The sequence below is a fragment of the Somniosus microcephalus genome, chromosome 2 (genome assembly GCF_052327205.1).
Source record: "Somniosus microcephalus isolate GS21.2 chromosome 2, FLI_Smic_1.0, whole genome shotgun sequence".
NCBI lineage: Eukaryota > Metazoa > Chordata > Chondrichthyes > Squaliformes > Somniosidae > Somniosus > Somniosus microcephalus.
Genome location: NC_140988.1, coordinates 147,454,867 through 147,465,164, shown reverse-complemented (window position 1 = coordinate 147,465,164; position 10,298 = coordinate 147,454,867).

The following is a 10,298-nucleotide window of genomic DNA, read 5'->3' as shown; positions in this document are numbered from 1 at the left end:
TGGGTGTGAGTGTTGATAGGTAGAGATTGTTGATAGGTGAGTGTTGGGGATGTGGTGCATTGAGCAGTTAGGGAGGTGCTGCCAAAGAAGCCTTGGCGAGTTGCTGTATTTCATCTTGTAGATGGTACACACTGCAGCCATGGTACGCCGGTGGTGGAGGGAGTGAATGTTTAAGGTGGTGGATGGGGTGCCAATCAAGTGGACTGCTTTGTTTTGGATGGTGTCGAGCTTCTTGAGTGTTGTTGGAGCTGCACTCGTCCAGGCAAGTGGAGAATATTCCATCACACTCCATACTTGTGCCTTGTAGATGGTGAAAAAGGCTTTGGGGAGTCAGGAGGTGAGACTCACGCCGCAGAATACCCAGCCTCTGACCTGCTCTTGTTGCCACAGTATTTATGTGATGGTCCAGTTAAGCTTCTGGTCAATGGTGACCCCCAGGAGGTTGATGGTGGGGGATTCGGCGATGGTAATGCCGTTCAATGTCAAGGGACTGTGGTTAGACTCTGGCTTTTGGTGCAGATGGTGGTATGTGGCATTTGCTGAAGCCTTCACTCACCCTGACCTCCCGTGTGAGGTCATTAAACTTCTTCCTGCACTGGGGACCATGGCGTGGTCCACTATCTCCCTCCACATAGTGTGGCAGACTTGTGGCGAGGGCCTCCTGCCAGTTTGTGGGTACAGGACCGCCCGCCTTCTCTCCATCGTGAAAACCAATGCCTGAAGAGCTTATTCGGAGAAGCTACAGGCTCTCTCCCTCCAGCTCCGGATGCTACGGATGTCTTTGACTGTTGTTTGCTTTGCTGTTGGGGCAGCCGCAGACCCAACAAGCCTAACAATGAGGTGCTGCAGCATCCATCAGCCTCCCCTTTAAGTAGTGGTAAAAGCCTGTGGCAATCATTACTTGCAATTAGACTGCCCCCGATATTGGTCCAACGTAACCCAGTGTAACGTCAATGAGCTTGAGTTTTTAGACTAGAATCAATTTAATGAGGAGTTAGCATGAAATTTGCATGAATCCTAGATGATTTTAGACCTTTTTTTAGTCTAAACACTGCCCATTTCGTGGCTATAATGAATTTCTAGCCCATTCTCTATTATTGGTGTACACATTCTGGGATTGGGCTCCCCAATCTACCGGCCCAGACTACATGCCCCCCGTAGATTCCCTTACTTAAATTAAATTGTTCCCTGTGATTAGCTCTAAATAAGATTTTATTATTACCAGCAACCGAACTCTGATCTCTAATGATGTAGGAACTTCACACAGAATTAGCTGTATTACCCCTAGTTCTAATTAGTTTGACTATCTCCCAAGTTACTCTTTATCCATTCAGGGCCAACACTCTCAGCCCCTCCTTGGATTTTGGAAACATAGTTTTTTTCATGGCAAGTAAAAAGTCTCTAAGACATTTTACATGCGCGGGTGGAGTTAATATCTATCTTTAGAAAGGTAATCGATCACCTCTGGGATCAATTACCTTACTCGAGTGCAGATTTGGAGCCTCTACTAGGCCTACAACAGGAATTGTACCAGCTCTCAGCTGGTGTGAGTTCTATTGGGCCTAAGGAGAGCTTAATGGGCGAAATTCCTGGGGTAGCAGGGGAACTCCTCCAGGCATGTTCCCAGAAACAGGATCAGTCTCTGGACATGGGGGAGCAGGTGGAAGACTCACCTGCGCACTCCTAACCAGAATTTCGGTTGGGTATTACACGCAGCAGAAACTTGTTGGTTCCACTTTCTGCCCCTAATTCCAGCCCCGGCAACTGATCACCCGTTCTCTGCTCTGCCCAGTCTGCGGAATTGCAATCCCTTATGCTCAAATCTACAGATTCATGCCAGCTAAATTATAATATTTAAAAAACTACTGTGATTAAAGATATTCTCTGAGCACTGTTAATAATTTCATAGCCAATAGTCATGCGCTGGAATGTCAGTGAAAAATATGATGACACAGTAATAAAATTACTGCTTAAAATTTCCTGTAGCACTCCATGTTTCATACTCTCTTTTAAAGCATGATGCCTCCCCTAGAGTAAACAGAATACCCTGCTCCTCATTTGCAGCCGTAGAATAACTATAACACACCATTTGCGTATAGAATTTACAACATTTCAGTTTAATTATCAGCCCCTACACTCTGCAGACAAAATGAATCTTGGAATCCATTAATTGTTCAAAGGAAGCAATTTTTATTTCTGTCTGACTCAAATTCATAAACACTGCACTGCATTTAGTTTGTACACCATCCAGTGACTAGCATACAAACTGCAAAGTGGTTGACTTGGATTAGAATAAATACAGCTGTTGTACACTTAATATGAAAACTGTTTAATGAGTGACTGCACCTTGTACCCTGCAAATAACAAAAGGTAATCTCAATACAAGCCCACCATCTGTGTCAATGGGTGGCAACTGGATACTCCCTTTAAGCCACAGAAGATAACTTTGGAAAAAGTAAGCCTCCAGGTATTTCTAATTATCTTACAGTTTAATAGGTTTATTAATATTTTACTACTACTACAAATGGAATTTTTTGTGATGACACACAGCAGTGCCCTTCTCAAATATTTGATGCTGTCTTTATATGAAACATACAAAGATTACAAGACACGAAAGACCAGTTAATCCATCAAGCACCTCAACATTGAGGTGCTGTTCTTCAATCTTATGTTGAGCTTCATTGGAACAGTGCAGGAGGCCGAGGACAGAGAGGTCAGAGTGGTAGCGAAGCGGAGAATTAAAATGAGAGGTGACCGGAAGCTCGAGGTCACGTTTGCGGACTAAAAGGAGGTGTTCCGTAAAGCAGTCACCTTATCTGTGTTTGGTCTCCACAATCTTTTGATTAGGCACTTTACAGTCTTCCAGGCTCAACATTGAGTTCAACAATTTCAGATCATAACCCCACCACCATTTTTTCAGACGGCAGCTGTTGCTGATGATTCTGCTATTCCGATTTACGCCTCCTCTAGAACCATCTTTTGTTTCTTTACTTGTCCCATTACCATCTTATTTTGCCTTGCACCATTATCCTTTTTGAGAGTGGTCAAATGTTAAATCCGTGAATTTTGTTGTATGGTGTCCTTCAATAAATCAACAGAGACTGCAGAGGAACAATCAACAGGTGTTTACTGGATGAGGGTTAATCTAAAACTAAAAGTACAGATCCCTACTCAGGGTTTATATACAGGTGTGGTCACTGCCGGTACTACAGTATACAGGAGCTGTAAAAAGTAGTTCTCCCCTTAAAGGTACATACACAACAATTCCTCCCCTTTTAGATTAACAGCACCATAACATTCCTTTAACAGTTAACACTTTAAACATGCAACATTAACTGAAAATAGTCCATTTATAAATTCAGTCTTTGGGGCGGCTTCCTGATCCTTTCTGGATAGCGCCTTTCCTGAGTGTCTCGCTCTTGGTGCGGAGGCGATTCTGCCCCCCTGTCGTCGGTTGGTTCATCAGCTTCCGATGCTACTGTTTCTGGGGTAGATGCTACTTGTATGTCGGGTTCATCACCAGGTATGCGAGACATGGGGTTGACTCGTTCCTGTGACGCTAGGATCTGGTCGACATGGCGTCTCACAATGTCCTCCCCAACATCCACTGTGTACATTAGTGGCCCCTGCCGTGTGCATATCATTCCTGGTTGCCATTTCTCTGTTCGGTAGTCGTGGGCCAAGACTGGTTGCCCTACATTGAAGCTCCTTGTCGGCTTCTCATTGATGTGCTGGAATTGCTTATTCTCAACATTTCTTCGTACATTTGGTCTGAGCAAATCCAGACGAGATCTCAACCTTCGGTTAAAGAACATCATGGCCAGGGTCTGGTTGGTAACTGCATGTGTCGCATTTCTGTAGGCTAACAGGAAATTGTCCACCTTATGCTGCAGTGGAATGTCGTCATCGCACATGGCCCTTACTGCCTTTTTAAAGGTTTGTACGAACCTCTCAGCCAATCCATTTGTGGCTGGATGATACGGGGCGGATGTGTAATGCCTTACCCCATTCCTTCTCATAAATTTCCGAAAATCTTCGGACACAAACTGTGGTCCGTTATCAGAGCAAATCTGCTCTGGCAAGCCGTTCCTGGCAAATATGGTCCGTAGGACTGCAATCGTTTTCTCCGTGGTGGTGGAGGACATTTTGATCACCTCAGGCCATTTCGAGTGCGCATCCATGGCTATTAAGAACATTGAGTCCATGAATGGACCAGCAAAATCAATATGCACCCGTTGCCATGGAGAGGAGGGCCACTCCCATGGGTGTAGAGGGGCATGTGGTGGTACATTTTGGACCTTCTGGCATCCTGAGCAGCTCTTTGTCAGGTCCTCGATTTGCTGATCGATCCCCGGCCACCACACATAAGCCCTAGCAAGGCTTTTCATTTTCATCCCTCCCAGATGGCCTTCGTGAAGCTCATTGAGCACTCTCTCCCTTAACTTGGGTGGAATTACCACTCGGGATCCACACATCAAGGTCCCCTGGCATACTGACAGCTGTTCTCTTCTGGTTGAGAATGCTGGCAACAGTGAGTCGCCATGTGTTGGCCATCCCTTCACCGTCAAATCATATACCCGAGACAGTGTCGGGTCATTTCGGGTCTCCTTCTCTATATCCGCGTTAGTTACTGGCAAGCGTTCAATTATAGTCGAATAAACTATTTCGAGAGGGTCCACTGCTGGTGCTTCCTCCGCAGTAGGCAGTGGCAGGCATGATAGCCCATCAGCGTTTCCATGCTGTTTCGTGCCCTTATACTCTATTTCATATTGGTTCGCCCATAGAAAAAGGGACCATCTTTGTAGCCGTTGCGCAGTCATCACCGGAACGCCCTTCTTTGGATTAAAGGTGGAGACAAGTGGTTGGTGGTCAGTCAGCAAGGTTAACTTCTGCCCGTGCAGATAGTGATTGAACTTTTTTACTCCCCACACTAGGCTGAGGGCCTCCCTGTCAATCTGGGCGTAGTTACGCTCGGCTGAGGTTAGTGACCGAGACACAAAGGCTACTGGCCTCTCCAAGCCATCCGGGAATTTGTGCGACAGCACCGCACCAATAATATAGGGTGATGCATCACACGCCAACCGAATTGGCAGTGCTGGGTTGAAATGAGCCAACACCTCTTTTGATGTGATCAATTCTTTGCACTTCTGGAAAGCTCATTTACATTCGTCATTCCATTTCCATGGTACCCCCGTTTGCAGTAGGGTGTTCAGTGGGTGTAGTACTGTAGACAAATTCGGCAAGAACTTATGGTAGTAGTTCACCAGCCCGAGGAACGACCTCAGTTGTGACACATTTTCCGGTGCTGGAGCCTTGACTACTGCCTCAATCTTTTCAGGGGACTTATGTAACCCCTCTTAATCAATAACGTGGCCACAATACGAGATCTGCTTCTGGAAAAACTCGCATTTGTGGCTATTAGCTCGGAGCCCATATTCCTTCAATCTAGTGAGCACCTGCTCCAGGTTGGCGAGGTGATCACTGTCATTTTCGCCCGTGACCAGTATTATGTCCGTGTGTAATTGAGACACGGACTGCAGGAGTTGGTTATAACAGGTCTTTACTGAGTGGAGACAACCTGGAACTACTATGCAAAAGTTACTACACAGGCTTATATACAGGGGTGGTCACCACTGGTACTGCAGTATACAGGGCTGCAGAATATAGTTCCCTCTGCAAAGTACATACACTACAATTCCTCCCCTTTTAGCTAAACAGTACATAACATTCGATTAACAATGAAATAACATATTTACAATTACAGTTGCTAGATACATTAGTTGAAGTTAAGCAATTATAAGTTCAGTCTTTGAGGAGGCTTCCTGATTCTGTCTGGATAACGCCTCTTTGGGGTATCAGGTTCTTCTGGCAAAGTTGAGTCGGGATCAATGTCGTTGTTTGGTTCGTCTGCTTCCAATATCACCGATTCTGAGGTAGATGCAATTGGTACTTCGGTTTCATCGCCAGGTGTATCAGATCGTGGTGTGGAGTTGACGTTTTCCAGTGACTCTAGAATCTGGTCAGCATGGCGTCTTACAATGCTCTCTCCAACGTCCACGGTATACATTAGAGGTCCTTGCCGTGTACAGATTGTTCCTGGCTGCCATTTCTCTGTGCGGTAGTCCCGGGCCAAAACTGTTTGACCTATCTTAAAACTCCTGGTCGGCCTTTCATTCATATTCTGAAACTGCCTGTTCTCCACATCTCTTCTGATGTTTGGCTTAACCAAATCCAAGCGGCATCGTAGTCTTCGATTGAAGAACATCATGGCTGGAGTTTGGTTGGTAACCGCATGTGTCGCATTCCGGTAGGCAAACAAGAAGTTATCCACCTTGTGTTGTAGGGGTATGTCTTCATTACCCATTGCATTGATAGCCTTCTTGAATGTTTGAACGAACCTCTCAGCCAATCCATTGGTGGCTGGATGATATGGGGCGGATGTGTAATGCTTAACATCTTTGTTCTTTAAGAAGCTCCGGAACTCTTCAGACACAAACTGTGGTCCATTGTCGGAGCAAATCTGTTCAGGCAGCCCATTCCTGGCGAATATGGTTCATAAGACTGTGATTGTTTTTTCTGTGGTGGTTGAGGACATTTTTATTACCTCTGGCCACTTTGAATGTGCATCCACCGCAATTAAAAACATCGAGTCCATAAATGGACCAGCAAAATCAATGTGCACCCTTTGCCATGGAGATGAGGGCCACTCCCATGGATGTAGAGGGGCTTGTGGTGGGGCGTTTTGGACCTTCTGGCATCCTGTACAGCTCTTGGTCATCTCTTCGATTTCTCTATCGATTCCCGGCCACCACACAAACGCTCTGGCTAAGTTCTTCATTTTTACCCCTCCCAGATGACCCTCATGAAGCTCATTGAGCACTCTATCCTTCAATTTGGGTGGAATTACTCCTCTGGATCCACACATCAAGGTTCCTCTGCACACTGACAGCTGTTCTCTTCTTGGCGAGAATGCTGGCAGCAGTGGTTCGCCATGTGCTGGCCATCCCTTCACCATTAAATCATAGACCCAGGAGAGTGTCGGGTCATTTCGTGTTTCCTTTTCTATGTTTGCATTTGTCACAGGGAGACATTCGACTATGGTCGAGTGGAATATCTCCACTGGATCCAATGCAGGTGCTTCTTCCACCGTCGGCAACGGTAGGCGCGACAATCCATCAGCATTCCCATGCTGTTTAGTTCCTTTGTACTCGATGTCATATTGGTGTGCCCCTAGGAAAAGGGACCACCTCTGTAGCCGTTGTGCTGTCATTATCGGTACGCCCTTCTGAGGGTTGAAAATGGAGACAAGAGGTTGATGATCAGTTAGTAGAATAAATTTCTGACCGTGCAGGTAGTGATTGAACTTCTTCACCCCCCACACCAGGCTGAGGGCCTTTCTGTCAATCTGGGCGTAGTTACGCTCGGCTGAAGTTAACGAGCGTGACGCAAAAGCTATCGGCCTCTCTGAACCATCAAGGAATTTATGTGACAGTACCGCTCCAATGCCGTAGGGAGACGCATCACACACCAGTCTTATCGGTAGTGATGGGTTGTAGTGAGCCAATACTTCTCTTGAAGTGATTAGCTCCTTACTCTTCCGAAAGGCCCACTTACATTCATCGTTCCATTTCCATGCTACTCCGGTTTGTAGTAGGGTGTTCAGTGGGTGCAGAATTGTGGACAAATTCGGCAAAAACTTATGGTAGTAATTCACCAATCCGAGGAATGACCTCAGTTGCGACACATTTTCAGGCGCTGGAGCCTTAACTACCGCTTCAATTTTGTCAGGGGACTTATGTAACCCCTCTTCATCAATCATGTGGCCACAATACGATATCTGTTTCTTAAAAAACTCGCACTTGGGGCGATTGACTCGTAGCCCATGTTCTCTTAGTCCAGTGAGCACCTGCTCTAGGTTGGCAAGGTGTTCACTGTCATCTTCACCTGTCACTAGGATGTCGTCCAAGTAACACTGAGTCCCCGGAATCCCTTGCAGGACTTGTTCCATCGCTCTTTGCCATATCGCCGGAGCTGATGCTACTCCGAATACCAGTCGATTATACTGGTAAAGACCTTTGTGAGTGTTTATCGTGAGATACTTCCTAGAGGATTCTTCAACCTCCATCTGCAAATATGCTTGTGCTAGGTCAATTTTTGTAAAACGCTTCCCTCCAGATAGTGAGGCGAAGATATCTTCTCTCCTCGGAAGAGGATATTGTACTGGGTGAAGGACTGGGTTCACTGTCACCTTGAAGTCCCCACAGATGCGAACCTTCCTTGGCTCTTCATGACAGGAACGATGGGTGTCGCCCACTCGCTCCAGTCTACCTTAGATAACACGCCTGCGTTCTCCAGATTCTCCAGCTCTGCCTCGACGGCTGGGCGAATTGCATATGGTTCCGGTCTTGCTTTGAAAAACTTGGGAATTGCATTCTCTTCTATTTTTATCGAGGCGGTTACGCCTTTAAGAGTTCCCACTTCTTGTTGAAATACCTCTTTGGCGTTAGCTAAGATTGTTGACAATCGACCAGGAGTGACGTCGTCATCCTTTTTACCAGCCACCGTCAGTGCCTGAATGGATTGCCAGTCTAAACTTATCTTTCTGATCCATTCACGTCCCAATAACGGTGGTCCACCATCTTGCAGTATGTACAGATACAGTTTCTGTATTTCCTTGCCGTTGTATTCGACAGGAACCCTTATTTTTCCTCTGGGGTATACTTTTTGCCCCGTATACGTCTTCAAGACAATGGATGTCTCTTTCAAGGGTATGTGTGGGAATAGCCGCTCGTAGTCTCGTCGATTCATGACGGTTAGAGCTGATCCTGTATCCAATTCCATTTTGACTTGGGACCCTGCTATCGTGAGGGTGACCCAAATGGTTCGGTGATCCTCTTTTGCGATTACGTTGTGAATTTTGAGACAGCTTAGTCTCTTGTTTCCGGATTCACTATCGCTCATCTGGTCTTCGGAACTACTGTCCGTCATCTTTTGTACTTTCCTGTACTGTTCCTTAGTAGCCTTTTTGTTGTCGTTGGTCTTCTTCCCAGACCTGCAAACTCGTGCAATGTGTCCCATCTTTCCGCATTGCCTGCATATTTTGTCCTTGGACCAGCAGTCCTTCTGGTCATGGGTTGTTCTGCCGCAGCGATAACATTTTTCAAATCCCCGTGTCATTTCATGGATGCCGTATTCCTGTGGCTTTTGCTGTATTTCCACAGATCCCCTTGCTGCTGCTTCGTATGATACTGCCACGCTGAAAGCCTTATCTAGCGTCAGCTCTTCCTCTGAGAGTAACCTCTTCTGGGTTCCTTCACTCAGGAGTCCACAGACAAATTTGTCCCATAGGGTATCTGCCAGTCCTGCTCCGAACTGGCAGTGCTTTGATAGCTTGCGTAGTTCCGTAAGGTAATCAGCATTGCTCTCATCTTTATGCTGATTTCTCCTGTGGAATTTAAATCTTTCTGCTATCAGCAGCGGTGTAGGATTTAGATGTTCCTGTAGGATAGCAACAATTTCGTTAAAACTCTTCGCCTTCGGTTTGGCTGGAGTAATCAGGTCCTGCAATAGGCCGTACGTTCTTGCGCCCATTAAGTTTAGCAGTACCGATGCCTTTTTCTCATCGGCTACTCCGTTTGCCTCGCAATATACTTCGACTCTTTCCACATACGTGGTCCAGTCTTCTATTGCATTATCGAAGGCAGTGATATTGCCCGTCTTCGGCATCTTGGAAATCTAAGATGGCGCCTCCCGCGCTTTGCCTTCTTCCCCGATTTAACAAAATGGCGCCTCCCGCACTTTCTGTCTTCTCCGCTGTTGCTAGCGCTGTTGCTGGCGTTTTATGCCTTGATGGCGACGCCCTATGGTCTTCGCGCACTTCCCCCGGTGCTGCTGCTAACGCCGCTCTCCGCGGTTCCCGTGGCAACTGCAGCTCCTCGCGGCTTTCTGCACGTTTAATTTTTATTATTTCCCCATCGTCGGAACAACCCTGCGGGACACTTGCCTCCCTCTTCTCGGGTCTGTACGCTGCCCGGCTTCGTAGCACTGGCCGCGCCCTGTGTGCTCCACCCTCTCTCTCTCTCATCTTCCCGACATCGCTGCTTGGCCCCGCTGCAAAGCCACCCGCTCTAGCTCTAGACAGCCGCAGCCCAGGAAGGATCAGTGTACTACCTGCCACCAGCCCGATTAGCTGAAGCACCATCGACAGGATAACCAAGCCCCGTTCTCGACAGCCTCTCCTGCAAATCTTCAACTCCGATGAATCAGAGGCGGATGCCCACGGTCGACGCCCGTTTCTC